This window comes from Hemiscyllium ocellatum, chromosome 31 (assembly GCF_020745735.1).
Source record: "Hemiscyllium ocellatum isolate sHemOce1 chromosome 31, sHemOce1.pat.X.cur, whole genome shotgun sequence".
Classification (NCBI taxonomy): Eukaryota; Metazoa; Chordata; class Chondrichthyes; order Orectolobiformes; family Hemiscylliidae; genus Hemiscyllium; species Hemiscyllium ocellatum.
In genome coordinates, this window is record NC_083431.1 from 4136794 (window position 1) to 4157390 (window position 20597).

Below are 20597 nucleotides of genomic sequence, written 5' to 3' on the forward strand. Positions count from 1 at the left end.
TCCCTCAGCACTGACCCTCCGACAGTGCCGCACTCCCTCAGCACTGACCCTCCGACAGTGCCGCACTCCCTCAGCACTGACCCTCCGACAGTGCCGCACTCCCTCAGCACTGACCATCCGACAGTGCCCACTCCCTCAGCACTGACCATCCGACAGTACAGCGCTCCCTCAGCACTGACCCTCTGACAGTGCGGTACTCCCTCAGCACTGACTCTCCACCATTGCAGTACTCCGTCAGTGCTACGCTGTGTCTCATTGGGTCCAAGACTGTCAGTGCCTCACCCATTGGTGGGATCTTGCTGTGCCCCGATTCTCTGCAGCATCACCTGCATTTCAGCGCCTCCCCATCATGGACTCCCAGCCCTTTCAGACTCTCGGGGCTGATGAGCCTCCTATTGACCTGAGCCCTGTCCTGGTGCACAGTGTCCCCTGGACCCTCAGCTGGAGGGAGGGGGTTGGTGGTGGGACACCCCCCTCAGAGACCCCCCTCCCCCAGCCAGTGTCTCCCATTTCCCAGGAACTGAGCGAGTCCCAGTCAGTGTGAGCAGGTCAGACCAGGGCCCCATGGGTGTAGGGAGACTCCACAGGGATTGAGCTCAGAGTTAATGACTAACCAGGCCGTTACTGGTTAACCAGGCAGTTACTGGTTAACCAGGCAGCAGGGATTGGCTGTGCTGACTCTCAGGCTGTAGCAGGCTGTGGGGGGTGGTTTGCCCTCCTGTCCCAGAGTTTCCCAGTCTGTCCCCGGGGTGAGAGGGTGGTGGGTATCGAACCGGTGCCTGGGAGATGGAGCCAGTGACTGAGTGGATCCGACACCGGTTCCCCACGGTGGGGAATGTCCGTCCCGGTCAGCTGGAGCAGCTGGCGAAGGAGAACCAGCAGGGGGTGCTGCTGCTGGTGAGTGAGGCCTGGCTGAGTGTGCCACTCTGGGCAACTATTCAACTACGGGAGGAATCACAGAGGGCAGCGGAGATGGGGTGGACGGTGGTGTGAACCTCCTGTTGCCCCCTGTGTGAGGGTCTCTGTTCTGGGTGTTTGACATGAGGAGAGTGGGGAAGGAATGGAGTACCCCGGGAATACTGGGAGGGACTGTCCTGAGGGAGGGCTTTGTAAAGGGCAGCTAGAAGGTGGAGAGGAGGAACGTCAATCCTAGAGAACGTTCTGGAATGTAATTCTGACCACAGGAACTTTGAACGGGCTGTTGGTCAGGCAGGAATAAACGCACTGTGGATCTATCAGCTTTCCCTTCAGGTCATAGTTTGAACAAGATTAGGTTGGAGCTGTCTGAATTCCTGCAGGAAATTCCAGGCCAGGGCAGGAGGGTTAAAGGATTCCCATCTTCCACTCCCTCAGTTCCCCATTTCCCCTCACTGCCTTAGTTGAACGCTCACTGCTTCCCCCCACACTGTGAGCCATTCCCCTGGCCAGCTGATTCAGGAAAGGCCCCTGCTTCCGGCCTACTTTAATTCAAAAACAAAAATTGCTGGAGAAACTTGGCAGGTCTGTCTGGCGGCATCCATGCAGAGAGACAGAAGTTAATTAGATTAGATTCCCTACATTGTGGAAACAGGCCCTTCAGCTAACAAGCCCACACCAACCCTCCAAAGAGTAACCCATCCTGGCCCATTTCATTCTGACTAATGAACCTAACACTACAGGCAGTTTAGCATGGCCAATCTGCACATCTTTGGACTGTGGGAGGAAACCAGAGCACCCGGAGGAAACCCATGCAGACCCAGGGAGAATGTGCAGACTCCACACAGACAATCGCCGAGGCTGGAATCGAACCTGGAACCCTGGTGCAGTGAGGCAGCAATGTTAACCACTGAGTCACCGTACCGCAAAATATTTTGAGTCCAGTGTGACCCTTTGTCAGAACACAGGATACGAAGCAGGAATTTGCCAATCCTGTTCAGTCTCTTCAGTAATTTCTGGTTTTGTTTCAGATTTCCAGCATCTACACTTCCTCACTTTGTTATACTTTCATTCACGCTTCCTGGAGTCACTCATCGATGGGTTAGACCTGTCACCGTCATTGGACACCTTCTCCGAGGGTCATGGTGGGTGGTCAAAGGCAAAGGTCAAGTCACCCTATAGTGGACTCTCAGGCTAATTTCTCATTGGGGAGAGAGAGTATGTGTGTGAGTGTGAGAGAGAGAGAGAAAGAGAGAGAGAGAGATGACTGATGGTGGTTTAACCTGAGGGTCACCATGCCTCAGGTGAGGGCAGAGGTTGAGAAAGAGAATTCTTTGTGGTCGCCTCAGACAGTACAGGTATTGAGTCCCTGCTTTTGGTATCACTGTCCATTACAATCCAGTCCCCAGCCAACTTAGGACAAGGAGAGAAATGATTGACAGAATCATAGCGTGTGTTCCCTCAGGTTTCTCCCAGGCTCATGGAATTAATGTGGATAGGCACACAATCCCCAGGTCAAAGAGTGGAATAACTCCTGGGAGTCGTTTCTCTCTGACCCCTAGTGACAAGTGGGCCTCCTACTGTCTCTTCATCATACAGGGGTTTGATAGATCGACCGAGAGAACCCGTTTCAGCTGGACAGGCCGAAAATGTCTGTTGTACGTGTGTGGAACTAACCCTTGGCGGGTAATACCTGGGGAGAGGGCTATCACTTTCCTCTACTCTGTACGGGGCCGAAGGGCCTGCTCAGTTTATGGTGAGAGAAGGTGTGGCTCTGGTATGACTGAACAACACGCACTTGTGTTAACAACAGGGTGTAGACTAGAAGCTTTTGCCCGAAACGTCAATTTTCCTGCTCCTCGGATGCTGCCTGACCTGCTGTGCTCTTCCAGCACCACTCTAATCCAGATTCTGGTTTCCAGCATCTGCAGCCCTTGTTTGTACCTTTATACTTAACAGCTGGGTGTACCTAGTTTATTGCAATTATATCAATAGGTACCAGGCCCATTGGCTAGTTTTGAGTTTTAGATTCTCAGGGTTAAATGAAGATTTTCAGAATAACATGAAGACTAGGTTTCAATGGGATCTCACTGTGTGTCGCTTGGAAAAACGTGTGCTCAGTGCCCAGCTATACATTCTTCAAAATGACAGCAGCAGTTCAGGAAGGTACTGACCACTAACTTCTCCAGGGACAATTAGAAAAGGGGAATAAGTGAGCAGGGATGCCCAGATCCCAGGAATGAGTTAAAGGAAAACTTCATTCCTAGCAGGAGCCAGGGATGACACACCTGACCAGCACTGGGATGTCACACTCGTGCCCTCTGTCTGAACCAAGACTGCAGGGCATCATCATATTGGGCAGATCCAGCTCCATCTCCAACATTAACCCTTTCAGAAGCAGCAGCAGGAGAGCTGAACAGTGGGAGGTCAGGGGAATATGTACAATCCAAGCTGGCTTGTTCACAGCTCCTCAAACCCAGGGGAATGGGAATGTGGAATCCTCTTCCCAGATGTGGCTGACGGAGCTCCCAAGGTCTGCAGATGGACAGAGTTTTGTTGGGGCTGAAAATGTGTTGCTGGAAAAGCGCAGCAGGTCAGGCAGCATCCAAGGAGCAGGAGAATCGACGTTTCGGGCATAAGCCCTTCTCCTTGGATGCTGCCTGACCTGCTGCGCTTTTCCAGCAACACATTTTCAGCCCTGATCTCCAGCATCTGCAGTCCTCACTTTCTCCTCGAAGAGTTTTGTTGGGGGCAGGAGATTCGGAATGGGGAGAATTTGAGGGAAAGGGAGGAGATTGATGATCTAATTGAATGGTGGGCCAGGCTCAAGGGGCTGAGTGGCCTCTTGCTGCTGTGATCCTCATTCAGCAATACTCCCTGGGGCCTTCACTGACTCTTGTATGATGCTGCAGAATTCCCGATGAAGCTCACTGGGCTAAGGGACCTGGGCCGGAGGCACGGTGAGGGGAGGCAGAGGTGGGGGAAGGTGGGGGAGCTGCTGTATTCCCTGTGGAGAAACAGACAGATCCCGGTCTCCGTGTTGTTTCAGGATGTCCGGAGTACGGCTGAATATGAGGTCAGCCACTTACAGGGAGCCATTCGCATTGACCCAGACACCAATGACATGGATCATCTGACCAAGGAGCTGGGCCTGGCAGGTAGGGGGCAGTCTAACTCCCATCCCTGGGCTCCTCACCCCTCAGGTTCTCGGCTGTGTGGACAGGCCTCCAGCCTGGGAGATGGTTAGAGTACACACAGTGTCTGCAGTAAAGAGAGCCTCTTCCTCAACTTCTTAACTCAAAATCTTAAACCTGTCATCCAAATCCTTGTACAACTATCCATTGGGAAGTTGTTTTCATGCTCTATATTGTCTAGATGCATCATAATCTTGTTCGTCTTGATCCGATCCCCTTTCAATCTCCTTCATCCTCCAGCCTGACCTCTCACCTTGTACCCTCCCTCCTCCCTTGACCCTATTCTGGTCAGTCTCCTCAAAGACCCTCACATCCCTCCCCAAGGGTCACCAATGAGATCCAATCTATTCCCAGAGTCCCTATCACACAATATGGACCGTGTCCCTGCTTACGATCCCCTGCCTTTCTACACCAATCAGAAACCTGCTTATGATCCCCTGCCTTCCTATACCAATCAGAAACCTGCTTATGATCCCCTGCCTTTCTACACCAATCAGAAAGCCAACACACTCATTACCCATTTGGACTGTGGGCCAAATGGCCTCGAACTCCCCATTTTCAAATGGAATGATATATTCTTCAATGTTGCTGGGATTACTCTCTGGGTGTTGTCACAGCTGGACCCTGGATGTTAAATTCCTATTCCTGGAGAATCTGGCCCAGTCAGGCAGGGCTGGTGAGTTAATCTGTGGTTATCAGCAACTGGACACAACCCTCTGGCTGTGGTCTAACCAGGGGTCAGTAAACATGCCCCTGCCTTTCACTCCTGGTACCAACACTCAAACCCAGGGCCCCAGAGGGATTGCTCATCTCCCTCTCAATATCACGGAAGATGGAAATAAGGGAAGATGTTCGAGAGAACTCCATCACCCCAGCCCATCACAGTTAACCAACTACTCCTAACTCCATTGCACTGGCACCTTCCTCATCCCCAAGACCTTGTGTAATGCTCTGCATCTCGTCGTTCTCCTGGTTTCAGGCTCTGACCGTAGTCTTTCTTCCAGGTTCGATGGATAAGACAGTGGTGTGTTATTGCACAGCGGGATACCATGGGTCGGAAATGGCTGAGAAACTGCAGCATTCTTTAACACAAGGTCGTGAGCAGGAGGGACGTGGCTCACCCAAGGTTTATAACCTGGAGGGGGGGCTGGCCAAATGGGCCAATGAGAGGAAGCCCATGGTGGACAGCAAGGAGCAGCCAACCAAACTCGTTCACCCATACAACGAGGAGTGGGCTTACCTACTCCAGCCGGAGTTCAGGGCCCCTCTCTGAGGCTCTGAGGGGAGGGGTCTCCCGGATGGAATCCACAGCAGCTCGTTTACAACAACACTCAGGGAGGGCTCGCTACCTGGGGAGAGAGCCATCGAACGGGGAAGGATGATGACTCGGTTCAGGAGCTGTGTCATCCCTCTGAAACGGAGTGAGGGAAACTGTGTCTCAGAATGTTCTCCTGTGATGCTCACAATAAAATAACTCTCTCCAGCAAAGCGTCTCTGTAATTAATCATCACAATTGCCTGGTGCATTCACTCTGAAAATACTGACCCTCACTGGGGTACAGTCCCACACACACTGACCCTCACTGGGGTACAGTCCCACACACACTGACCCTCACTGGGTTATAGTCCCACACACACTGACCCTCACTGGGGTACAGTCCCACACACAATGATCCTCACTGGGGTACAGTCCCACACACAATGACCCTCACTAGGGTACAGTCCCACACACAATGATCCTCACTGGGGTACAGTCCCACACACAGTGACCCTCACTGGGGTACAGTCCCACACACAATGATCCTCACTGAGGGGTCGGTCATGTTCCGCTGAGAGAGTGAAACATGTTGATTTCCTCCTTCACCATTCCATTTTCCTCCCATTCCTGGTCTCACATTCTCACTCTCTCTGTCTGTCTACACTACCCTTCTATATCTGTATCCTTCCTCTAATATCTCAAGAAATTGGAGACAGATTAGCTCACTCCATTTTATTCCCAGTGTAGGAGAGATCGTGTGAAATCCAATCAGGGTCTGAGCTCTGTGGGGGTTGGTGAGATGTCTGTGAAAATAACAAGAGAACTATACTGAGCACTCCACTCTGTGGGAACAATCCCCATGACGCCCATAGACAGGGGTATCTGATAATTGCCAACCCTTCAGGATTGTGCTGGCACCTCTTGTGTGCACGTGTGGGACACTCAGGAAGTCATGGGTCTGCATTGCGGGGTTCCCTGAGCATTGAGAGGCTACAGCGCGGGCACTCTGTGCAGGAACAGACAGCCTGGAGCAGGCTAAGTCTGAAGGCTGCTCTCTCTCTCTCTCTCTCTCTGAGCAATCACTCACTCAGCACCTCCCTGCACACTCACAGTGTCTGGGCCTTGCTCTGTCTGCCAGGCCATTCCTGTTGGCACTTTCTAGTGCACCAAGCTAACAGCTGTCAGGATGGTATTGAGGGTTGTTGTGGTTCTGTTCGCCGAGCTGGGAATTTGTGTTGCAAACGTTTTGTCCCCTGTCTAGGTGACATCCTCAGTGCTTGGGAGCCTCCTGTGAAGCGCTTCTGTGATGTTTCCTCCGGCATTTATAGTGGTTTGTCTCTGCCGGTTCCGGTTGTCAGTTCCAGCTGTCCGCTGCAGTGGCTGGTATATAGGGTCGCAGGACTCATAACAGCACACAAACCAACAGCCACTCAGACAACAACTCACCTGAACGAAGGACCATTTACCCAGCATGAACAAAACCAATGTAGTGTACAAAATCCCATGCAAGGACTGCACAAAACACTACATAGGACAAACAGGAAGTCAGCTAATGATCCGCATCCATGAACACCAACTAGCCACGAAACGACACGACCAGCTATCCTTAGTAGCCACACACGCAGATGACAAGCAACATGAGTTCGATTGGGACAACACTACTATTATAGGGCAAGCCAAACAGAAAACAGCCAGGGAATTCCTAGAGGCATGGCACTCATCCACAGATTCAATCAATAAGCACATCGACCTGGACCCAATATACCGACCACTGCAGCGGACAGCTGGAACTGACAACCGGAAGCGGCAGATTCAAACCACTATAAATGCCAGAGGAAAGATCACAGAAGGGCTTCACAGGAGGCTCCCAAGCACTGAGCATGTCACCTAGAGAGGAGACGAAACGTCTGCAACACAAACTCCCAGCTCGGCGAACAGAACCACAACAACGAGCACTCCGAGCTACAAATCTTCTCCCAAACTTTGAATGGTATTGAGGGGCTTGTTAGTATAAACACAGAGACAGGCTGCAGGACAGGACGGGTCTGTCAGGGATTCACAGAGACACCACCCACTGAGACCTCAATCCCACACCCACAGTTAGCACCAGCAAACCACACTGCACTACCAATTCAACCAAGTGGTCCTGTTAGAAACTGGATGTGTCCTAGTGCCCCCAGCACAGTCAGTGCTGGGCAGGGGGTGGGGGGATGGAGGAACATCAAGGCTGGAGTGGGAAACGGGAGGCATCAGCAGAGCTGGGTGGGGTAGGGGAGGTGGTGACAGTGTGGGTAGGGGGGAGCTCCTGGTGGATGAGTTTGTGGGCCAGACAGCATCTGGGGAATGGGGGTATGTTAGTGACAGAGACCGCCATATTGGTCTGTAATGAGGGGGTTGGTGTGGGGGGGGGGGGGCGCAGCATGAATGGGTGTACGTGGGGAAAGTTTAATGCAGTGGGTGTGGGAGCCTGGTGACCAGGAGGCACCCAATGCCCACAATGAGCTGATTTCTCTGCCAACACTCACCATCCTCTAGATGCTACACAGGATGGCACGGTGGCTCAGTGGTTAGCACTGCTGCCTCCCAGCACCAGGGACCCAGGTTCAATTCCAGCCTCAGGTCGATGTCTGTGTGGAATTTGCACATTCTCTCCGTGTCTGCGTGGGTTTGCTCCGGTTCCCTCCCACAGTCCAAGGATGTGCAGGTTAGGGTGGATTGGCCATGGGGATTGCAACGTTACAATGATATGGTTGGGAGAGGGAGTTGGGTCTGGGTGGGATGCTCTTCAGAGGGTCAGTATGGGCTGAATGGCCTGCTTCCACACCATCAGGATTCTCCAAAAATGTCTGGGTGGAGTCTGTGTGACAGGGAAAGCCATGGGATACTGGTCAGTGAAGGAATAAACAGAGCAGCTGTTGGCAAATCCCCCCTCCCTGCCGAGTCTGGAACCATGACCTCTCACACTTACTGTCCAGATTGGGTCAAGTTGCCCAGAGGTCGGGTGCTGATGACTGGAGGTTTACACTGGGCCTGTGGTGCTCCCATTAAACACTGACACCTCAATGATGTTGATGTTTGCAGCAATGTATTAAAAACAGGACAACAAGTTATTAACCATGCAATCTCGAAGGGTTTCCCATCGGGTCATCATCACTCCTGGAAGAAAAGTCCTACCAGAATCAAAACATTATCTCTCTGTCTGTCTGTCTGTTTCTCTCTGTCTGTCTGTCTGTCTCTCTCTCTCTCTCTCTCTCTGTCTGTCTGTCTCTCTCTCTCTGTGTCTCTGTCTGTCTGTCTCTCTGTTCTGTCTGTCTGTCTCTCTGTCTCTCTCTCTGTCTGTCTGTCTGTCTCTCTGTGTCTGACTGTTTCTCTCTCTCTCTCTCTCTCTCTGTCTGTCTGTCTCTCTGCCTCTGTCTGTCTGTCTCTCTCTCTCTCTCTGTCTCTCTCTCTCTGCACGGTGCTGCCTGACCTGCTGAGATTCTCCAGCACCCTCTCTGTTTGTTGCAGAGTTCCAGCAGCTGCAGTGTTTTGCTTTTTCTGAGTTAATTGAGTGACTGAGTTATCAGGATCTCAGCGGGAGAAACACTCCCGAATAAAACCACTCCGGAATTCGGGAAAAACATCTTCCGCAGGGAATGGGGGGGAGTGGGTGAAGGGACTGTGGGTCTCACTCCCACAGCGAGTGGGGGTGATTATGAGACTGACTCCCACAGGGAGTAGATTCAGATTCTGTGCAGATATCCACTCCAGGAATTCCTTCCTGTTGATCCCTGGATTATAATTTCCCATTATCCCAGGAATTGTGATCCGTTGGATCCTCAACTTTAAGGATCACCCTGGAGTTCCCAAGCGATTGGAGTTTGATCTCGAATGTCAGCAGAAAACCTTTCAGGGTAAAATGAGAAAACTGAGTTTTGTTTCAGTTTTTTCCATCCATTTGTTAAATAATTCTTTAAAAAGTCCAAACTCACAGGAAACATTCAGTCCAATTGTCCGCCAATAATCCAATCACCAAATAAAACTGTCAGATGAAGTTGAAGAGTCAGGAGGCTTTGCTGAAATTGTCCAAAACCCCAGTGTTCCCCCACGCAGCTTTGGTTTTTGGTCGTATCTATGTTTGAAGGATTTCCCATTCCAAATGTAGGTTTCTTCCATAAGATCTTGTTACATTTTTGTTTATTCATTTAATTTGGAGCAAATTTAAACATTTGATTTCATAATTTTTCTGCAATTTTGCCATTGATTAGAAAGATTCACAAAAGACATGGGGAAGGCAATTTGTTTTTCACAGAGAGCAGTTTGTGTGGGAGAGGAATGTCTTGGGGAAGTAGTGGATGTGAGTACAGTAATAACATTTAAATATACATTTTAAATGTATAAGTACACGGAGAGGAAAGGATTGGAGAGATATGGACCAGGAGCAGGGTCAGGTGGGACTAGTTTAGTTTGGGAATATGGGTGTGTTTCTGTGCTCAATGACTAAATTTGTCATCATCTCAAAGTGATCATGCTGAAGCTGTTTAGAATTGTACTGTGTTTGGATTCGATGCCCAGGCCGAGTGTGTGGACACTGATATTTTAATTTGTAAATTGTTAACCCTGATGAGGGTCGTGGTGCTGTTACACTCACAAGGGCTTTGTCACGAGATGTGAAAGTACAGAAATTAAAAGTGTGGTGGTAATATTAAAATTGTTGATGTGAAATTGTTCTAAAAAACATGGATTACTTTGTAATATTAAGGGTGAGTCAGATGTAAATGTAATGGAATTCTAGGGAACGTTGAGGTTAACAGTGTCTATGTTTTTCGAGCTCTTTCTGAAGGCACTGTCTCAGGCATGTCGTGGCAGTACTGTAAGGCAGTAGTCAGTGCACGGCCAGAATACTGACCTAAGGAAGGAAGACAGCTAACGATCCGCATCCATGAACACCAACTAGCCACGAAACAACACGACCAGCTATCCTTAGTAGCCACACACGCAGATGACAAGCAACATGAATTCGACTGGGACAATGCTACTATTATAGGACAAGCCAAACAGAGAACAGCCAGAAAATTCCTAGAGACATGGCACTCATCGATTGATTCTATCAAACACATCGACCTGGACCCAATATACCGGCCACTGCAGCGGACAGCAACTGACAACCGGAAGTGGCAGAGACAAACCAGTATAAATGCCGGAGGAAACATCACAGAAGTGCTTCACAGGAGGCTCCCAAGCACTGAGGATGTCACCTGGACAGGGGACGAAACATTTGCAACAAAAACTCCCAGCTCGGCGAACAGAACCACAACAACGAGCACCTGAGCTACAAATCTTCCACATCGGGGAACAACCTCCACACATCCCCTGATGGTTAGTTAGTGATGGTTGGGTTGGTGATGGCTAGTTACTGATGGTTAGTTAGTGATGGCTAGTTGGTGATGGTTGGGTTGGTGATGGTTAGTTAACAATGGCTAGTTAGTGATGGTTGGGTTGGTCATGGTTAGTTAATGATGGCTAGTTAGTGATGGCTAGTCGGTGATGGTTAGTTAGTGATGATTGGGTTGATAGCTGGGTTGGTGATGGCTAGTAACTGATGGTTAGTTAGTGATGATTGGGTTGATAGTTGGGTTGGTGATGGTTAGATAATGATGGTAGTTAGTGATAGCTGGATGGTTAGTTAGTGATGGTTGTGTTGATGCCAATGTCTCTAAGTGGGTCACTGAGGAGCGTTGAAGTCAGTTTGCAGTAACTGAGCCCAGAGCCGACAGTAAGGGTGAACCTGGGTGGTGGGCTGCTTCATACAGTCAACCAGCGGCTTCTTCTCCTCTGCCCATCTCAGGAGCCCCCCTTCGAGGTTATAAATACTCATGGCCCTCTGAAACTGGCCACAATCTCCAGCCAAGAACTTAAGGAGTTTCTCTATCAGCTGTGACGCATGGAATCCGACTGTACAGTAACACACGACAGTCTGAGCAGCACTCCTTCCTGTGAGACACAGAACAAAACACAGGCATTAGTGAGACCGCCATGGAAACAGGGCACACCCAGACACACTGAGACACACCGGGACGCACTGAGACACACCGGGACACACTGGGACACACTGGGACACACTGAGACACACTGAGATGCACTGAGACACACTGAGACACACTAGGACACACCGGGACACACTGAGACACACTAAGACACATCAGGACACACTGAAACACACCGGTACACACTGAGACACACCAATACACATTGGGATACACAGAGACACACCTGGACTCAAGGAGACACACTGAGACCCCAACACACATCGCTGTAATAGACAATTCAACACAAAGACACACACACCCCAAAAATTCCAAGACAACTTGAAGACCTGAAACTTAGTCATTATTCAAGCCAAGAAAAATTTATCAAAATTTTCAATTGTCCCAAATCAATGAGAGCCTGAAGCAGCCCCCCTGGGTGGTCCCCACTGTGACAAATACCAAATATGATTCACTCCACACCACGAGGCAGAGAGTGAGCACTGCAGATCCTGGAGATCAGAGTGGAGAGAGTGGTGCTGGAAAAGCACAGCCTGTCAGGCAGCATCCGAGGAGCAGGAAAATCAACGTTTCAGGCATAAGCCCTTTATCAGGAATGAAGCTTGTGGGCCGGGGGCTGAGAGATAAATGGGAGTGAGGTGGCACTCGACAGAACTTTTCCTGCACTTCCACAGACGTATCTACAGTATCCATTGCTCTCTGTGGTCTCCTCTACATTGGGGAGACTGGACGCCTTCTCGCAGAATGTCTCAGAGAATATCTCTGGGACACCGGCACCAATCAACCCCACTGCCCTGTGGTCGAACACTTCAACTCCCCCTCCCACTCTACTGAGGACATGCAGGTCCTGGGCCTCCTCCATCGCCATACTGTTACCATCTCATGCCTGGAGGAAGAACGCCTCATCTTCTGCCGCGGGAGCCTAAAACCACACAAGATTAATGTGGATTTCACCAATTTCCTCATCTCCCCTCCTCCCACCTTATCCCAGATCCAACCCTCCAACTCGGCACCGCTATCTTGACCTGTCCTACCTGTCCATCTTCTTTCCCACCTATCTGCTCCATCCTCCTGTCTGACCTATCACCTTTCCCCAAACCTTCATCTCCCTATCGCATTCCCAGCTACATTTCCCCTACCCCTTCCCCCTCCTACTTATCTCTCAGCACCCCCTGGCCCACAAGCCTCATTCCTGATGAAGGGCTTATACCTGAAATGTCGATTCTCCTGCTCCTTGGATGCTGCCTGACCTGCTGTGCTTTCCCAGCAACACACTCTTCAACTCACTCCACATCACATATCACCATATCACATATCTCACAGTGGTTAGCACTGCTGCCTCTCAGCACCAGAGACCCGGGTTCAATTCCCGCCTCAGGCGACTGACTGTGTGGAGTTTGCACGTTCTCCCCGTGTCTGCATGGGTTTCCTCCGGGTGCTCCGGTTTCCTCCCACAGTCCACAGATGTGCGGGTCAGGTGAATTGGCCATGCTAAATTGCCAGTAGTGTTAGGTAAGGGGTAAATGTAAGGGAATGGGTGGGTTGCGCTTTGGCGGGTCGGTGTGGACCTGTTGGGCCGAAGGGCCTGTTTCCACACTGTAAGTAATCTAATCTAATCTAATCAAAAAACAGCTGATGATTTGTGCTGCAGAACTTGCTGCTCCCGTAGCCACGCTGTTCCAGTATGGTTCCAACACTGGCATCTGCCCGACAATGTGGACAATTACCCAAGTATGGACTGGATATAAAAAGAGGATAAATCTAACCCAGCCTATTACTGCCCCATCAGTCTACTCTCGGTCATCAGTAACGTGATGGACAGTGTCAGTGACAGCGCTGTCAAGCAGCACCTGCTCAGTAATAACCTGCTCAGTGACGCTCAGTTTGGGTTCCATCAGAGCCACTCAGCTCCTGACCTCATTACAGCCTTGGGTCAAACATGGACAAAACAGCTGCATTCCAGAGGGGAGGGCAGTGACAGCCCTTGACACTGCATTCGACCGAGTGTGGCATCACAGAGCCCTGGCAAAACTGGAATCAATGGGTATCGGGGCAAACTCTCTGCTGGGCAGGGTCATATCTGACATATAGGAAGATGGCTGTGGTTGTTGGAGGTCACTCATCTCAGCTCCAGGAGATCTCTGCAGGAGTCCCTCAGGGTAGTGTCCCAGGCCCGACCATCTTCAGCTGCTTCATCAATGACCTTCCCTCCATCATAGGGTCAGAGGTGGGGATGGTCACTGAAGGTTGCACAATGTTCAGCCCCATTCACCACTCCTCAGGTAATGTTCAATCACATTGGTCCCACACAATGCCAGCTAATGACCATCTCCAATAAGAAAGACCCTAACCATCACTCTGTTTTCAGTGGGATTACCATCCCTGAACCACTCAATGACTGAGCTATTAGACTGCCCCCTACCTGCCAGGCCCAGCTCCTTGGCCAGGTGATCCATGTCACTGGTGTCTGGGTCAATGCGAATGGCTCCCTGTAAATGGCTGACCTCATATTCAGCCGCAGTCCGGACATCCTGAAACAACACGGAGACCGGGATCTGTCTGTTTCTCCACAGGGAACACAACAGCTCCCACACCCTTACCCACTTCTGCCTCCCCTTAGCTCCTCACCACCCCCCCTCCCCCGCCACCCCCAGCCCCTCACTCCAGGTTCAAACATCCTCAATACAGAGAAAGAAAACATCCGCTCTTGGGCAATTCTGGAGGTGCTCGAAGTGAGGCTCCTGCAGTGGGTGAGGATCATGGAGCTGGGTGAGGGTTAAGGAGGTGGGTGAGGGTCCTGGAGTGAGTGAGGGTCTTACAGATGAGTGAGGGTCCAGGAATTGGGTGAGGGTCCAGGGTGAGTGAGGGTCTTACAGGTGGGTGAGAGTCCAGGGGGTGGGTGAGGGTCCGGGGGCTGGGTGAGGGTCTTACAGGTAGGTGAGAGTCCAGGGGGTGGGTGAGAGTCCAGGGGGTGAGTGAGGGTCTTACAGGTGGATGAGGATTGGGGGTGGATGAGAGTCCAGGGGGTGGGTGAGGGTGCGGGGGCTGGGTGAGGGCCTCACAGGTAGGTGAGGCGCCAGGGGGTGGGTGAGGGTCCGAGGGCTGGGTGAGGGTCTTACAGGTGGGTGAGGCGCCAGGGGGTGGGTGAGGGTCCGGGGGCTGGGTGAGGATCTTACAGATGGATGAGGGTTTGGGGGGTGGGTGAAGATCCAGGGGGTGGGTGGGGGTCCGGGAGCTGGGTGAGGGTCTGACTGGTAGATGAGAGTTCGGGGGGATGGGTTAAGGTCTAGGAGTTGGGTGAGGGAGTCATGCATGGGTGGTGTCTGTTGTTGCGATGCCCCATGAGCCCAGTTAGTGGGCAGCTGAGTATCCTGGCTCCATTACCAGGATTTCCCACACCAGCCCCCGACCACACTCCCCAACTGAAGCCTTTCAAACTGCCGACACATCCCCCTGGGAACGGCGAGGTATCTGGGATTGCTCCTCACCCTCTCAGGGAGCCCTCCATCAGGACAGTCCCTCCCAGTATTCCCGGGGTACTCCATCCTTCCCCACCCTCCTCATGTCAAACACCCAGAACAGAGAGCCTCACACAGGGGACAACAGGAGGTTCTCACCACCGTCCACCCCATCTCCGCTGCCCTCTGTGATTCCTCCCGTAGTTGAATAGTTGCCCAGAGTGGCACACTCAGCCAGGCCTCACTCACCAGCAGCAGCACCCCCTGCTGGTTCTCCTTCACCAGCTGCTCCAGCTGACCGGGACAGACATTCCCCACCGTGGGGAAACGTTGTCGGATCCACTCAGTCACCGGCTCCATCTCCCAGGCACCGGTTCAATACACACCACCCTCTCACCCCGGGGACAGACTGGGAAACTCTGGGACAGGAGGGCAAACCACCCCCCACAGCCTGCTACAGCCTGAGAGTCAGCACAGCCAATCCCTGCTGCCTGGTTAACCAGTAACTGCCTGGTTAACCAGTAACGGCCTGGTTAGTCATTAACTCGGAGCTCACTCCCTGTGGAGTCTCCCTACACCCATGGGGCCCTGGTCTGACCTGCTCACACTGACTGGGACTCGCTCAGTTCCTGGGAAATGGGAGACACTGGCTGGGGGAGGGGGTCTCTGAGGGGGGTGTCCCACCACCAACCCCCTCCCTCCAGCTGAGGGTCCAGGGGACACTGTGCACCAGGACAGGGCTCAGGTCAATACGAGGCTCATCAGCCCTGAAAGTCTGAAAGGGCAGGGAGTCCATGATGGGGAGGCGCTGAAATGCAGGCGATGCTGCAGAGAATCGGGGCACAGCAAGATCCCACCAATGGGTGAGGCACTGACAGTCATGGAACCAATGAGACAGAGCGTAGCACTGAGGGAGTACTGCAATGGTGGATGGTCAGTGCTGAGGGAGTGCCGCACTGTCAGAGAGTCTGTCTTGAGGGAGTGGGCACTGTCAGAGGGTCTGTGCTGTGGGAGTGTTGCACTGTCAGAGGGTCAGTGCTGAGGGAGTGCCGCACTGTCGGAGGGTTAGTGCTGAGGGAGCTGCGCACTGTCGGAGGGTCAGTGCTGAGGGAACGCCGCACTGTCGGAGGGCCAGTGCTGAGGGAGCTCCGCACTGTCAGAGGGTCAGTGCTGAGGGAGCTCCGCACTGTCGGAGGGTCAGTGCTGAGGGAGCGCCGCACTGTCAGAGAGTCTGTCCTGAGGGAGTGGGCACTGTCGGAGGGTCTGTGCTGAGGGAGTGTCGCACTGTCGGAGGGTCAGTGCTGAGGCAGCGCCGCACTGTCGGAGGGTCAGTGCTGAGGGAGTGCCGCACTGTCGGAGGGTCAGTGCTGAGGGAGCGCCGCACTGTCGGAGGGTCAGTGCTGAGGGAACACCGCACTGTCGGAGGGTCAGTGCTGAGGGAGTGCCGCACTGTCAGAGGGTCAGTGCTGAGGGAGTGCTGCACTGTCGGAGGGTCAGTGCTGAGGGAGTGCCGCACTGTCGGAGGGTCAGTGCTGAGGGAGTGCCGCACTGTCAGAGGGTCAGTGCTGAGGGAGCGCCGCACTGTCAGAGGGTCAGTGCTGAGGGAGTGGGCACTGTCGGAGGGTCAGTGCTGAGGGAGTGGGCACTGTCGGAGGGTCAGTGCTAAGGGAGCGCCGCACTGTCGGAGGGTCAGTGCTGAGGGAGTGGGCACTGTCGGAGGGTCAGTGCTGAGGGAGTGCCGCACTGTCGGAGGGTCAGTGCTGAGGGAGCGCCGCACTGTCAGAGGGTCAGTGCTGAGGGAGCGCCGCACTGTCGGAGGGTCAGTGCTGAGGGAGTGGGCACTGTCGGAGGGTCAGTGCTGAGGGAGTGCCGCACTGTCGGAGGGTCAGTGCTGAGGGACTGCCGCACTGTCGGAGGGTCAGTGCTGAGGGAGCGCCGCACTGTCGGAGGGTCAGTGCTGAGGGAGCGCCGCACTGTCATTGATTAAAAATCCATAGCTTGCATTTGAATAGGTTTAATGACCCAGCCCATTGTGGTGAAGAAATCCACAGATTCACTCCCCTCTGAGAGAACAAATTCCTCCGTAATTCTGCCTAAAATGGGTGACCGTGTATTCCGAGATAATGCCCTGTGGTCCCAGACTCTCCCACCACGGGAAGCAGCCTCTCCATGCCTCCCCTGTCAAGGTTCCCCTGAGAATCAATCAGCTCACTCCCACTCCATCAAACTCCAATGAGTCCAGGCCCTACCAACTCCTCCTAATCACGGTGTTCCAGACGTGGTCTGACTCGTGCCTCGTGCAATTTTAGTGGAACCTCCTGAGGTTAATGCTCCATTCCCTTCTGGAATACTGGTCACCATTCCATTTGCCTTCCCTATGACCTGCTGAACTTGGATACTAGATTGTTGTGATTCATGGGCAAGGATATCCAAGTTCCTCTGTTCTATTGCTTTTGCTGTATTACACCATTTCAGTAATATTCACTCCTCTATTCTTCCAACCAAAGTGCATAACCTCTCATTTCCCTACGCTATATTCCATTTGTCATGTTTTGCTCACTCAGCCTCTCTGTCCATGTCCCTCTGCAGACTCTTCACTGCTTTGGTTTCCATCTATTTTTGTCATTGACAAACTCGGTGCAGTGTACCCACGTCCCTTATCCAGGTCGTTCATGTATTTTGTAAATACCTGGCCCCATCTCTGATCTCTATCACACTCAACTGGTTGCCATCAGAAAATGCCTCCTTGTCCAACTCTGCCTTCTCCGGGTTAGCCAGTTCTCTATCTCTGCAAATATATTTTTGTTTCATAATCAATCCTGTGAAGTGAGCATCACTGGTATTTATTTGCCCATCCCTAATTGCCCCAAGGGCAGTTGAGAATCAACCAGATTTCTGTGGGTCTGGAGTCACATGGAGGCCAGACCAGGTAAGGGTGGCAGATTCCTTCCCGAAGTGGGGTTAGTGAACCAGATGGGGTTTTCCCAATACTCAGCAATAGATTCATGGTCATCCTTAGACTCTTAATTCCAGATTTTTGATGAATCCAAATTGCAACACCCGCCGTGGCAGGATTTGAACCCAGTTTCCCCAGAATATTACCTGGGTCTCCGGATTAACTGCCTAGTGTTAATACCACTCGATCATTGCCTCTCCAGCTACCTCCAACACCACGGGGCCTTATTAAGTAGTCTAACATGTTATACCTTATCAAATGCTTTCTGAAAATCCAAATATATTGCATCTACATTTTCCCCTTTGTCTTTTTTTCCTGCGAATTACTTCCTCAAAGAATTCTAATAAATTTCTCAGGCGTGCGTTCCCTTTATGAAGCCACATTGAATCTGTTTGAATAGACTCTAACATATTCCCAATAACTGAAGCTAACAAGCCTATAGTGACTGCTGTTTGTCTCCTTCCCTTTCTAAAGGAGGGTGTTACTCTGGCAGTTTTCCAAACCTCTCGCTTTTCCAGAATCTAAGAAGATTACTGCCAATGTATGCACTAACTGTGTAGTGACTTCCTTTAATAGCCTTGGATACATTCCATCAGGTTCAGTCTTTCGTCCCATTAATTTCCCTAGCACATTTTCTCTCATGATTGTTATTGTATTTATTTCCTCCCCTCCTTTATCTCTTGAATATTAATCTTTTTTGGAATGCAATTAGTGTCTTCCTCTGTGAGGTTTGATGTAAAATATTTATTCAATTCCACTGCCATTTCCTGGTTCCAGTTTGGAAGTGCAACTGGAGATACTGAGTGCAGGTCTGTCCCAGATATATCGGAGAGAGTCATCGAGTTACACAGCACGAAAACAGGCCCTTCGGCCCAACACATCCATGCCAGCCAGTTATCCCAACCTAACCTAGTCCCATTTGACAGCATTTGGCCCATATCCCTCCAAACCCTTCCTATTCATATACCCATCCAGATGCCTTTTAAATGCTGTAATTGTACCAGCCTCCACCACTTCCTCTGGCAGCTCATTCCATACACGTACCACACTCTGTGTGAAAAAGTTGCCCCTCAGGCCCCTTTCAAATCTTTACCCTCTGACTTTAAACCTATGCCCTCTAGTTCTAATCTCCCTTACCCCAGGGAAAAGACTTTGTCTATTTACCCTATCCATGCACCTCATGATCTTATAAGGTCACCCCTCAGCCCCAACGCTCCAGCGAAAACAGTCCCAGCCTATCCGTCCTCTCCTTATAATTCAAATCTTCCAGTCTCAGTAACATCCTTGTAAATTTTTTTTGCATTCTTTCTAGTTTTATAACATCCTTTTTATTATCAGGGTGACCATAATGGTGTAAAAAATTAGGTCTGCAGATGCTGGAGATCACAGCTGAAAATGTGTTGCTGGTCAAAGCACAGCAGGCCAGGCAGCATCTCAGGAACAGGGAATTCGACGTTTCGAGCATAAGCCCTTCATCAGGAATGGTGAACATTACTCCAAATGGGACCTTGTCAATGTCTTCCACGCGATAACATGACCTCCCAACTCCTGGACTCAATGCTCTGTTGTCGCTAAACATGTCAAACACCTTCTTTACTGCCCTGCCTACCTGTGACAACACTTTCAAGGAACTATGCACCTGAGCCCCATGTCTCTATTCAACAACACTGCGCAGGGCTCTACCATGAACTATGGAAGACCTGCCTTGGTTCATCTTAACAAAATGCAGCACCTTACATTTATCTGCATTAACCTTCACCTGCCATTCCTCGGCCGACTGGCCAATCGGATTGAGATCCTGTTTTACTTTTATGTAACCTCATCCACTGCCCACCAAACCACCAATTATGGTCTCATCTGCAAACTTACTACATGCCTCCTACATTCTCATTCAAATCATTTATATAAATGACAAACAACGGTGGACCCAGCACCGATCTTTGTGGCACACCTCTGGTCACAGACCTCCTGTCTGAAAAACAACCCTCTCCCACCACCCTGTGTCTCCTACTATCAAACCAAATGTGTATCTAATTAGCGAGTTCTCTCTGGATCCCATGTGATCTGGCCTTACTAACCCCAGTCTACGCTGTGAAACTTTGTCTAAAGTCCATGTGGACAATGTCGATTTTGTCAATTTTTTGTCAACATCAAATTTATGAGATATGGTTTCCCCACACTCAAAGCCATGCTGACTAATCAGACCTTGCTTTTTCCAAATGCATATAAATCCTGTCTCTCAGATTCCCCTCTAATACCTCTGGTCTCAGGCTCACTGGTCTACAGTTCCCTGGCTTTTCCTTGCAGACTTTAAAAAATATTGACACAATACTAGCCACCTTCCAGTCTTCCAATGCCTCACCCCTGGATGTTGATGCTCATGTCCGTAGCTTCCCACAATGACCTGGTCTACATTTAATCAGGTCCCCAGGATTTATCTACCTTTATGAATGTTAAGGCTGCCAGCACCATTTCTTCTGTAATGTGGACTCTCAAGACATCACTATTTATTTCCCCCGGCTCCCTAGCTCCAGATTTTTCTTCACAGTAAATACTGAAGAGAAATATTCATTTAGTATCTCACCTATCACCTGTGGCTCCACACATACATGAGCTGAAAATGTGTTGCTGGAAAAGCGCAGCAGATCAGGCAGCATCCAAGGAGCAGGAGAATCGACGTTTTGGGCCAGAGCCCTTCTTCAGAAGCCCTTCTCCTGAAGAGCTCATGCCCGAAACGTCGATTCTCCTGCTCCTTGGATGCTGCCTGACCTGCTGCGCTTTTCCAGCAACA